The sequence below is a fragment of the Acomys minous genome (assembly GCF_964271855.1).
Source record: "Acomys minous genome assembly, chromosome: 7".
Taxonomy (NCBI): domain Eukaryota; kingdom Metazoa; phylum Chordata; class Mammalia; order Rodentia; family Muridae; genus Acomys; species Acomys minous.
Genome location: NC_140488.1, coordinates 23,109,190 through 23,121,084, shown reverse-complemented (window position 1 = coordinate 23,121,084; position 11,895 = coordinate 23,109,190). Strand labels below are relative to the sequence as shown.

The 11,895-nt window shown below is 40.1% G+C and overlaps 1 pseudogene across 1 annotated transcript in view; it reads right to left on the bottom strand.

Annotated features, from left to right (window-relative positions):
- Positions 1-904: 904 nt before the first annotated feature.
- LOC311602097 (non-histone chromosomal protein HMG-17-like) overlaps positions 905-11,895 on the bottom strand; it is a 62,030-nt pseudogene continuing 51,039 nt past the window's right edge. Inside the window, exon 2 of the transcript in view lies at positions 905-1,240. The product of the transcript in view is annotated as a non-histone chromosomal protein HMG-17-like (transcript). The remainder of the gene's footprint in view (positions 1,241-11,895) is intronic.

Here is an 11,895-nt window from a genome sequence, read left to right as displayed (position 1 = left end):
CAGGATGTGGGCAGACAATCATTAGCTGTATATAAGAACTTCCAAATTCCTTGCTTGTATAGACTAACAAAATCAGAAAGCCATTATAAAAGCCAATGAAATCTTCATTCAATGCTTTGAAAAGGGGGGAGTAGCTTAGAGTGAGGGTTGACATTATGCATCAAGGATGTTGTTTAACAACTATTCACAAGCAGACCCTGACTTTCAGGAATTGAAATGAAAATGGCAGAATTATCAATCTGAAGATCCACAGTCTTTTATAAAAGGAACCACTGCTCTTTTGAGGACACTGGACTGCAAAGTCCAGATCATCCAATAGACTGGAAAAACATTTTGGGGGTCAGCTTCCAACAGGTCTCTGGTTTTAAGAGAGTTATGTCTGTGTTGATGGTACAGGGGAGGAGGATACAAAAATGAATTTAGAGTTTTCCCACATCACAAAGCATTTTGTGCCATGGTGGCCACATATGTCAACACCATCATTGTCTCTCCTGGGAGCCAGCCAAAGTTTTTCAAAATTATCAGGGAAAGCTATTTTCCATCATCAATCTATCGTGGGAGACATTTTGTTAGTGACACATGGTCCGTCCCTCCCCCCGCCCCCCTGCCCCCGTCTGCCAAACAATGAAATGTTCTGTGTGCTAACATCATAGGCTAAAAAAGTAAAACAAAACTGCTTTTATAAAAATTGATGGCTGGGCACGGTGGCACAAGTCTTTAATCCCAGAACTTGGGAGGCAGAGGCAGGTAGATCACTGTGAGTTCAAAGCCAGCCTGGGCTACAAAGAGAGTCCAAGACAGCCAAGGCTACATTGAGAGACCCTGTCTTGAAAAAAATAAAAAACAAAAAACAAAATAAAAATTGATTAAAAAATAATATTTCAAACTGCACAGTCACCAGAAGCACACAGTTATTAAAAATGCACACACGTCACTTGGTATCTCCAGCACCTTCGGCTTTCTGTGTCTGGTCTGTCTTGGCATCTCCATTTTCTGCAGGATTATTCGCATCCTTACTGGCATCAGCTTTCCCCTTCTTCCCCATTGGGCACCTTTCTCTTCCTTCTTCGCAGGGGCCTTCTTAGGCTTGGGCTCTGGCTCTGGCTCTGGAGGAGCAGGTTTAGCAGGCATCCTTGCAGAGCTTCTCTGTGGCTCCTCCTTCGCCTTGGCTTTATCTCCTTTAGCATCCCCTTCAGCCTTTCTTTTAGGCCTGGTGGCTGTAGGGGACTTTGGTGCTGGACTTGGGGAATACAGAGGAGCACAGTTTGGTCCATCCAGGGGTCACTTTCGCTGCTTCTTCACACTCTTGTGTTGATTTCTTTCTTTCTTTTTTACAATGCTTTTTTTTTAAACACATGAATACAATACACTAAATACAAGAAGAACCATGAAACAATCAGGAATTGTATAAATGTTACATCCATAGTGTTCTGGTTATTTGTATTTGACAGCCTTGAAGAAAATATCTTTGCTATCTTGGTGAGTCTAAAATTCTGAATGTAAATCAGTATCTATCATATCTCATCTATATCAAGTTAAAACATATACCTAGACCTAAAAACATCTTAACCCCTAAACAACTAAGCTTAATTGTAAAACCAAACTATCTGGTCTTCAGCCCCATCAGAGACTTGAAAAGGAATAAAACTTAATTACCTGAGTAAATAGGCAGTACAGGTGATCAGCTTCCAAAGTGAAAAAATGACAGGGACAGTTTGCTGCCTGATCAATGACCCAAAATTCTCTATAACATTGGAGCATGATCTTCAGCCTTCTGGCCCAATATATCTGATATATATTTGTGGGGCAGGAATTATTGAGGACTTGCTTACCCTGTCTTGGAGAGTCTGGATCTCTACGATGCCTGAATTCAAGCTTACCCAGTTTTAGACAGAATTCTGTCTGTGGCAGAAATGAGGACATTTTGCCCTATGGCTGGTTTGCCACATTTGAAGCTATCTCCATAAGGAGGTTCTTCGATGCTATATCATCTTCTTTGAGGCAGGCTGGGTGTTGCCAGGAGCTAACCTGTCGTACTGTCAAAGAATCTTTAAAATATACAAGGATGATAGGACAAAAAGTAGATTATTGAATCTACTCCTCAACTTAAGGCCTGAACTGTTACATACAAATAAGGTTATATTTAATTCACTGGTATAGATTTTTGTATATTGATGTAAAATCAGTTTAATTTTGATACATTGGTATAGAATTCAAATTTAAAATTAGTTTTCATACACATTACAGATATTTCTACTCTATTGTGAGGCATTGTACCTATATAACTCAAGTATAATACAAGGTTTACTTCTAATACTTTGAAATTGCTATAGCTGGCTGTTTAGGATAGTTAATTAATACAAATTAATTGTCAAATCATGGTCATGTCAATTACTAGTCTATTTTTATCACAAGAATATATATCCTAGGTGTAACAGATAGATATAACTGTAGATAGATAAAGTAAAATAGATAAGCTCTTCAAAAACCTCAGAGATCTACAGAATCTGGCATTTAAAGAGGTTTCTATTATTTTAAAGATTCTTTTACAAGAAGACGTGTTAACTGTGTTGATTTCTTAACTTGAAGGGCAAAATACAGGCTACTGGATTTAGAAGCTTCCCAGAGCAATGCTGGAGTTAACAGGCATGAGAAAGAGCTCCTAGAAAAGTATGGTCACCAGGGAATAGGGGGTGCTAGCCCATTAGGTTGTTTGCCTTTTTACATGATTCTGTGAGCACTGAATACATTCTGTTATGGTCCACTTTTGAGTCACACTGCCAATGACTCACTTGGATTGTAGATTCAATAGTACAGCACTTGCTTGGCATTTTTGAAGCCCTAGGTTAAATACTCAGCACTGGAGAAAATTATTTGATGTAATATGGCTTCTAGAGAGACTAGCCAAAATATCATCGGCAATAAAACTCAGCTTCAGCTCAAGCACGTTGTGTTAGTTTGCCAAGCATCAGTGAGAGGTGTTTGTTGACATTTGCCCTTATTGTAGGAGGGCTGCAAAGTGAAAAATGAAACCTCTGAGAAGCCACTGCAATTCAACAATCAACACTTCTGATAAAATTCAACCTTTCTTTCTTTCCTTCCTTCCTTCTTTCTGAACCTATCTTCATTCATCCTATCTTAGTTAGGGTTCCTATTGCTGTGATGAAACACCATGACTAAAAGCAACTTGGGGAGGAAAGGGTTTATTTCACTCACAGTTCCATATAATAGTTCATCATCAAAAACAGTGAGGACAGGAACTCAAGCAGGGCAGGAACCTGGAGGCAGGAGCTGATGCAGAGGCCATGGAGGGATGCTGCTTACTGGCTTGCTCCTCATGGCTTGCTAAGCCTTCTTTCCTATAGAACCCAGGACCACCAGTCCAGAGGTAGCACCAACAACAATGAGTTGGGCCTTCCCCAATCAATCACAAATGAAGAACATGCTCCACAGGCTTGCCTGCGTGTGGTGGTGTTTTCTTAATTGGGGTTCTCTCCTCTCAGATGCCTAGAATTTGTGTCTAGTAGACATAAAGTAGCCAGCAAACAGTGCACTGGAGATCTTCACTCTTGTATTCTCATTTAGAAATTTCTTGCTGCTGGGATGTGGTGGTGCTCGCCTTTAATCTCAACACATGGGAGGCAGAAGCTAACCTCTGAGAGTTCAAAGGCAGTCTAGTCTAGAAAGTGAGTTCCAGGACAGCCAGGGTTACACAGAGAACTCCTTTCTTGACACCCCATCCAAAAGAAAAAGAAAGGTAGGTAGGTAGGTAGGTAGGTAGGTAGACGGTTAGATAGATAGATAGATAGATAGATAGATAGATAGATAGATCTTACCTTAACATTCTATGCCTTTAAGGAATAGGGAGAAAAGTTTCAACAAAGAAGAGTTATACACATCTAAGAAGTCATTCTTTATTGTTAATTCAAGCAGGGGGCTTAGCTAGCCCTTTGTCTAATCAAATGAAGGCATTTGATACTTTGCCTATTCAAATTGATTTCCTCTTACAAACAAGCACAAATGACTGCTCAACAGAGCATTCATTGATATCACTCCCTAGAGGAGTACAGGCCAAAGGAGTCTGGAACTAACTCTATAGCCAACAATGGTCTCCAACTCATAACAGTCTTCTGCCCCAAACTCCTAAATGCTGAGATTATACATATGAGCCACCACTCCCATCTGAGGCTGCCAGTTCTTGAGTTCCCAGGTGCTGAGAACATGGACAAATATTTTGGACTCTAGTCTTGCTTTGGAATCCTAGCAGAAGGCTAGGAGGGCAAGGAGCTAGTGCAGGAACACAGACGCAAAGTAATCCAGGTCGTAGTCTCCTTGTCTCCCTGCTTCTTAAGGTTTTTCTGTTATTTTGACTTCTTCCTTTCCCTCTCCTCCACTATCAATGTTTATGCTTTTGATTTTTTTCTTCATCTTTTCATTTTAAAATTTCCCTTATGGTTGTGGCAGTGTTTAATTAGCATTTTCCTAGTGGGTAAAAATGTTGCACATGTTTTTGTGACTGACTTGTCATTTTTACTTTGGGTTTGCCTGTGCTTCCAATGGGGTGTTTCTTTTCTTTTAGTATGGTGTGACGTATATAAATAGAGATACAGATAGAGACAGACAGACAGACACAGGTAGCCCAGAAGTAAGCTGTCAGTACATTTTAATTCACAAGTATTTCCTTCTGTTTAGTGGTTTCCCATCCCTCTCATTCTTTTAACAGTTTCTTTTGAGGCACACAAATTTTCCTTTTTTAAATGAGGGCTGTCTTATTGCTGTTATTTTATGATTTTGTGCCCCTTTGCTGTTATTAAGGATTTGTTTGACACCGGGTCTCAACAAGCTTCACAAGCTAGCTTCAAATGTGATTCTTCACTGTGCGGGTAAGATGTAATCTCAAAGTAATTTTAATCTGCATTGACCTTATGCTAAAGACAGGAAACACTGTTCAAAATTCTTAGTAGCCATTTGTTTTTCTTCTTTTGAGAGCTGTGTGATCTGAGGGTAATGCTGGTCTTGTTGAAAAAGTTGAAAAGTGCTTTCAATTACAAGGTTGTGGAAGAGTTTATATAAATTCAGTATACTCCTTGCTAAAATCTTTGGCAAAATTCACTAATGACATTGTCTAGGCCTAGAGTTCTCTTCATAGAGAGGTTTTCAATTATGAGCTCAATTTATTTAATAGACAGAGGGCTATTAAGGTTATGATTTACTTTTGAGTGGGATTTTGAAGGTTTGTGGCTTTTTAAGTAATTGGTTGATTTCATCAAGAGCTCCAAGTCTATTAAATAAATTAATAGTTGGTATATTCTAAAACTGCTCATATTTCCCTTATTTCTCCTTGCAATATGTGTTGTATCTATGATAATGTTATTTTCATCTTCCTTATATTAATATTCTTTAGGTGCCTCACATATGCCAAGCAAACAGACTACCTGTGTGTTACATGTCAGCCTCTGATACTCATTAGTTTTGCCTTTTTTATTGTCCATATAGGTCTGGCTAAAGATTTTCCAGTCAGCCCCAGCCCCAGAGAATCAGGTTTAATTGCATTCTTTTCTTCGTTTTTCTTTTTCTTTTTAAAAAAATTTTCACTAACTGATACTTGGTTCTCTATTACATTTTTTCTCTACATTGTTTTTCTGTTTGTAGTTTCCTAGTACAGAATCCTTAAGGTAGACACTACTTTGAAACTCTTTCCTCTTTCTCCCCATCCCTTCCTACCTCCCTTTCTCCTTCTCTTCCTGGCTTTGTCTCTTTCCTCTAACGGGGTCATGATATCTAGCCCAGCCAAGCTTCAAACTTGTCATCACCAAGATTGTAGGTGTGTGTTACCATCCTTAGAGCCCACCCTTATTTATTTATTTATTTATTTATTTATTTATTTATTTATTTATGTTTTTTACCTTTTTAAATGTTTTTTAATTGAAAAATAAAATCATTCATATTACATCTCAATTGTTATCCCATCCCGTGCATCCTCCCATTCCTCCCTCCCTTCCTCTTTCACCCCATTCCCCTTCCCTATGACTGTGACTGAGGGGGACCTCCTCCTCCTGAACATGATGCTAGGGTATCACATCTCTTCTTGGTAGTTATTTGTCACCATAGATATCCTGCTTTATATGTGTTTAGTGACATTCTGAAAAATTTTAACATGTTATATCTTTATTTATATTCAGTTAAAATATTTCCCAAATCTTAGTTTTAATCCAAGAAATAATTTATTCCGAAAACCTCCTTCATTTTAGCTTGTAGACTTGGCAGCTAATCCAAAACAGAAGCTAGGAAATTAAAGATCAAGTCACTAATAGAATGAATGGTCTGCTGAGGGCCTCCTTCTTAGTTTTAGATTTCATCTTCCTTGCTGTGTATCATGACAGAAGGGGGTCAGGAGAGCCCTTTACAGTCTATTTTTGAGGGACACTATCTCATTCACCAAGACTCTGACTTTATGATGTAATCACCTCCCTAGCAAAGGCTCCTCCCAAATAAACAGCCTCCCAATGGAGACTGGATTTCAATACATACATTCTGGCAAGGCACAAATGTTCAACCTGTATAAGGCCACATATGTAAGAGAAGTGCTCAACAATAAAATGGATAATGCTTTGCTAATATACAGACAGAGCCATCAGGATGATGTCAGGTCAAGAGTCTAACTGTAGATTTAATGACTTCATCTCCTTGTTCAGAAAGCTTCCATGAAACTGAAATGCCTTTGGAACAAAGCTCATATACTTTACTGCATGAATTTGAAGCCCTTGTGGTCTGGTACTAGTTTATATTTTTGGCCTTACTTTCTACAGCTAATGGTCACTTGAACATTTGCCAACAACTTCTTTCCACATGTCCTGTGATGTTTCACTTTCCTTTCATAGCTTTTTTTCCCCTCTAAATGGACTAGTCTCTCACTTCTGCAACTTTCAGTTCTAAAGTTTATCTGAAGAACTGGTTCTTCCAGGAAGTTTTCCTGGGTTTCATTTATCTGAGCCCATCCCATTTGTTGCTGGCTTTTTATCTGAGGAACCTCTTATCTATCTATCCCTTTTTCCTGTATGGCATATGTAATTCTACTCCTGCTTGCAATCTCTCTTACTTTCCTTTCTACTAAATGTCCTTTCTCCCAATTAGAGAATAGCCTCTGTCTATAAAAACTTGAATAATTAGACTGAGTCCACTTAGAGAATTCAGGACTGCTTCCTATTTTAATGTCCTTGGTATTATTTACACTATCTTTCCCCCCATGTAGAGTGGTAACATCATGCAACTAAAGGTTACAACCCACAGTCTGTAGGCCCAGACAGGTTAAATATAGAGGAAGGGCCTAGGGGTGTGATGGACACATGGATCTCCCTGGGAGGGAGAAGTAGAATTGATTGTATGGGTGGATTGGGGGCAGTGGGGGTGGGGGACCAGAACAGGAATATCAGGTGGAAAGGGTGAGAGGAGATAAGGTATAGGGAAGGAATGTGGGAAGAGATGGCTGGAATTGGGAGGCATTAGAAGGATGCTATGAAAACTTAGTGCAGTGGAAACTTCCTAAAATATATGAAGGTGATCCTAATAAGGTCTCCTAATCATTGGGGAAAACAGAACCACTACTACTACCCATCTCTTTGCCCCCAAATAAGGCTTCTTGTACTGGGACTGGGTTGCATTCACTTGAGGTGTTGGCCAAGGGAAGGGTCCTATGGGAATCCCCAAATCAGATTACTGGGACTGTTGCTAATACAACCTGGTGCTCTCCACAAACTGACAGTAGGGTCGCATTGCTGAGAACAACACTATACAACTCGTTGAACATGGAGAAGTTGAGCTGGTGCCTACAGGGAGCTTTCACATATATTTTCTAGTGTCTTTGGTGCAGGAAGGAATTCTGTAGGCTACTAAAAGAAGAAACATAAGCACCAACCCAGACACAAAACCCTTGACCTACAATCTGTCCTGTCTGCAAGATATGTGAGGGCTATGGTGGCACAGGACTTGTGGTAGTAACCAAGCAATGTCTGATTTGACTTAAAGCCCATTCCATGAGTGGGGATCCATACCTGACACTGCTTGGGTGACCAAGAACCAGAGACATTATATCACAAGGACCTAGGGTAAAAGCAAACAGTACTGGTCTTTTAAAAATGTAACAATAAAATGACTCCTAATGATATTCTCCTATACTCATAGATCAATGTCGTACTCAGCCATAATCAGACAAGTTTCCTCCTATAGTAGATGGGAACAAATTCAGACATGACTCAGAGAGATAAGTCCTTGGAACACACAACTCTAAATGGGGTATCTCCATCAGGTCCTTCTCAGAGCTCAGGGCACTCCACACTAGAGGGAGCAGAAAGAGCCAAAGAAGATGGAGGGTACCAGGAGAACAACAACGACAACAAAGGATGGAAAGCAGAATTAGGATGGGGAACCATTCTGCCTTCCATAAAATTCCACCTGAACCTCATCTTCCATGTGCCATTCCAGCTATTTATTCAGGCCTTTACTTCTTTTATATACCATAAACTCTTAGTGTTCATCTTACTCACCACTGCACTATGCAAAATGCCTAGGACTGACTTAAGCTAAGAAATATTAGACTCTAATTGAAGATATGCAACAAAATGATGCTCCATAAAGGTATATATATATTTAATTTTGAACTTGTTGCAGATATTTCTGGGTGTTCACAAATCTGAGTGCATGCATCCTAGGATGCTGTATTGACAAAGTAGGAACTGAAATAGATGACTTGGTTTTATATGAGCTGCCATTTTATTGTTTCTGATGGTGTTTTAGTTAATTTTCCTGAATTTCTCAGGGATGCAATTGTGTGTGTGTGTGTGTGTGTGTGTGTGTGTGTGTGTGTGTGTATGAATCCAATTGCTTCATTCTGAAATCTATTCCATTTGGTTATATCTTTTATAAAACTGTATTAACAAATACTTCTAAATCGTGTTAAAATGATTAAACAAATATTGGGAATTTATTTTGTGATCATGACTCTAACACGTAAGTCCCTATTAGTTTACACGGTTTAAACTTTCACATAAGAGATGAAATTTTTATTCTTTTAAGATATTTAAATCTGTAATTTGAATATGAAAATAGAAGTGGAAGAAAATGGGTGGTTCAGGAGAGAAAGTGAAAGGAAATTATATAAAATTGTCCAAATGCTGTTTCTGAGGACACCGGTAAAATAAAACCATGCTATATTCATATACACTTTAGCCCTTCATAGGAATAAAGTAAATATCTATGGATTAGAATGAAAAAATATAAAATTATATATTAAAAACCAAGATACTAAAAAATTATTGAAATCTGAGCAGCAAGATCCTCAACACAACCTTATTCGTTAACTTAACAGACACAAGCTTGTGTTCTAGGAAGTATGGTTTTGTTTGACTCCAATGATTTTACCAGTCTATTTTTAAAGAGACTCGTAGTGACATTCTGCTATAGTAATAATTGACCAGTGCCTTACTCCGCATCAGAGAAGCTTCCTCCTGGAGCAGATTGGAACAAATACAGAGACCCACAGCCAGAAATTATGCAGGAAATCACAGGGTTTGGTACACTCAGCCCTAAATGGGATGTCTCCATCAAATTCTTCTGGATTTTGCTTTATATAAATTATTCGTCAATAGAGTGGGATTTTTAGTATATACAAAGCTCCCTTATCAAAGAAGCCTCTCTTTTCAGGAAATGGAGACTATCCACAGCCAGACCGATGCAGTTATCAATAGATCATGGAGAGCCCAGCCCCAATGGAGACAGCTACAACACAACTCCTGCACCTAAGGATCATGGAACATTACAGGAGAGAGGCTAGGAAGACTAAAAAAGCCAAAGGGCAAGGAAATGCACTATGAGGCACATTTGTCTTAGGGTTATCATTGCTGTGAGGAAACACCATGACCAAAAGCAACTTGGAGAAGAAAGGTTTTATTTGCCTTAAAATTCCATATTGTAGTCCATCACTGAAGGAAGTCAGGACAGGAACTCCATCAGGGCAGTCATAGATAAGTGCTGCTTATTGGCTTGCTCCCATGGTTTGTTCAGCTTGCTCCCTTATAGAACCCAGGACAACCAGCCCAGGAATGGCATCACCCACAATGCACTGGGCCCCTCCCATCAATCACTAATTAAGAAAATGCTCTACAGTCATATCTTTTTAAAAGTAATGATTATTCATTTTCTTTACATCTGGATTGCAGCTTTCCCTCCCTCCTCTCCCTCTCTCCCAATTCCTCCCTCTCTCATTCCCTCCACCTCATCCCCATCCTCCCCTTCTCCTCAGAAAAGGGGAGCCTTCCCATGGATATCAACCAGCCTTGGAATACCATGTTGCTGTAAGAGTAGGCTCATTTTCTGGGCTGGAGAGATGGCTCAGTGGTTAAGAGCAATGCCTGCTCTTCCAGAGGTCCTGAGTTCAATTCCCAGCAACCAGATGGTGGCTCACAACTATCTATAATGTGATCTGATACCCTCTTCTGCAGATAAAGCACTCATATGCAATAAATAAAATAAATAAATCTTTTAAAAAAAGAGTAGGCTCATTTTCTATTGAGGCTAGATAAGGCATCCCAGTTAGGGAAAAGGGATCCAGAGGCAGGCCAAAGAGTGAGAGACAGGTCCTGCTCCTCCTGTTAGGGACCCACATGAAGAGCCAGCTGCAGAGGGCCTAGGTCTGTCTGCTCTCTGGTTGATGAAAGGACTAGACAAACTCCATTTTGAAAAAGAAACTCCATTTTGTGTTAAACCTAGCCAAGGGCTGAACCCAGATTCCAGAAAAGCCACAAACTTGTCTAGACAGAAAAATATTCCCTAGCAACACAATCAGCTCACCTTGGGAAAGTCCAAATACACTCTCTGATGGTCAAACTGACCAGCAAGCAGGTAGTCTGGCACATAGCAACAAGCAATTAGAAGAAGCCAGGCAAAAGTTTGTAATGCCCCAGGACTGCTTCAACCAATCTTTTCTATAGGCCAACTTGCCCCTACACCTATTACACAACCATGAAATGCCAAGGCTTGTAACTCCCTGGTTGCAGCTTTTCTGCCCAAATGTCACCCAATCATATACTGTAAAACCCATTTCTTTGTCTAAAACCTATAAAAAAAAAACCCTCTTAATTGACATTAGAGGCCACTTCCTTGTGTCTGTTGTGCCAGTGCATGGGAGGGGTGGCCCGGGTTTGAACCTGTAATAAAGACTTCCTTGCCATTGCATTTGGACTTGGCTTTTGGGTGGTCTGTTCAGGGAGTCTCTCAAAATTCAGGCATAACACTTGGCAGTTCAGTCTCTATGAGCCCCAATGGGCCCTGGTTAGTTGATTGTGTCAATCTTTTTGTGGTATCTTTGACTCCTCTGGCTCCTTCAATCCTTCCTTTCTTCCACAAGATTCCCTAAGCTCCAGTTAATGTTTGGCTCTGGGTCCTGCATCAGTTTCCACCAGTTTCTAGGTGAAACTTCTCTGGTGAGAATTATGCTAGGCGCCTGCTTGCAAAGTAAACCAGAATGTCATTAATAGTGTCGGGGTGGGAGGAGGTGCAGCTTCCTTTCATGTCATGGTTCTCAAGCTGGGACAGTCATTGGTTGGCTCTTCCCTCAAATTCTTCTCCATCTTTTACCCCTGCACATTTTGTAGGCAGGACAAATCGTGGGTCAGAGGTTTTGTGGCTGGCCTGGTGTCCAATCCTTCCATTGGATGTCTTGCCTGGTTATAGGAGATGGCCAGTTCAGGCTCCACATTTCCTATTATTAGGAGTCTTATCTAGGGTCACCTTCATAGATTCCTGGGAGTTTCCATTGTCCTAGGTGTTCCAGAGATGCCTCCCAATCTAATTGTCTCTCTCAGTACTCTCTTCCTCCATCCTCCCCCACCTCATCTTTCC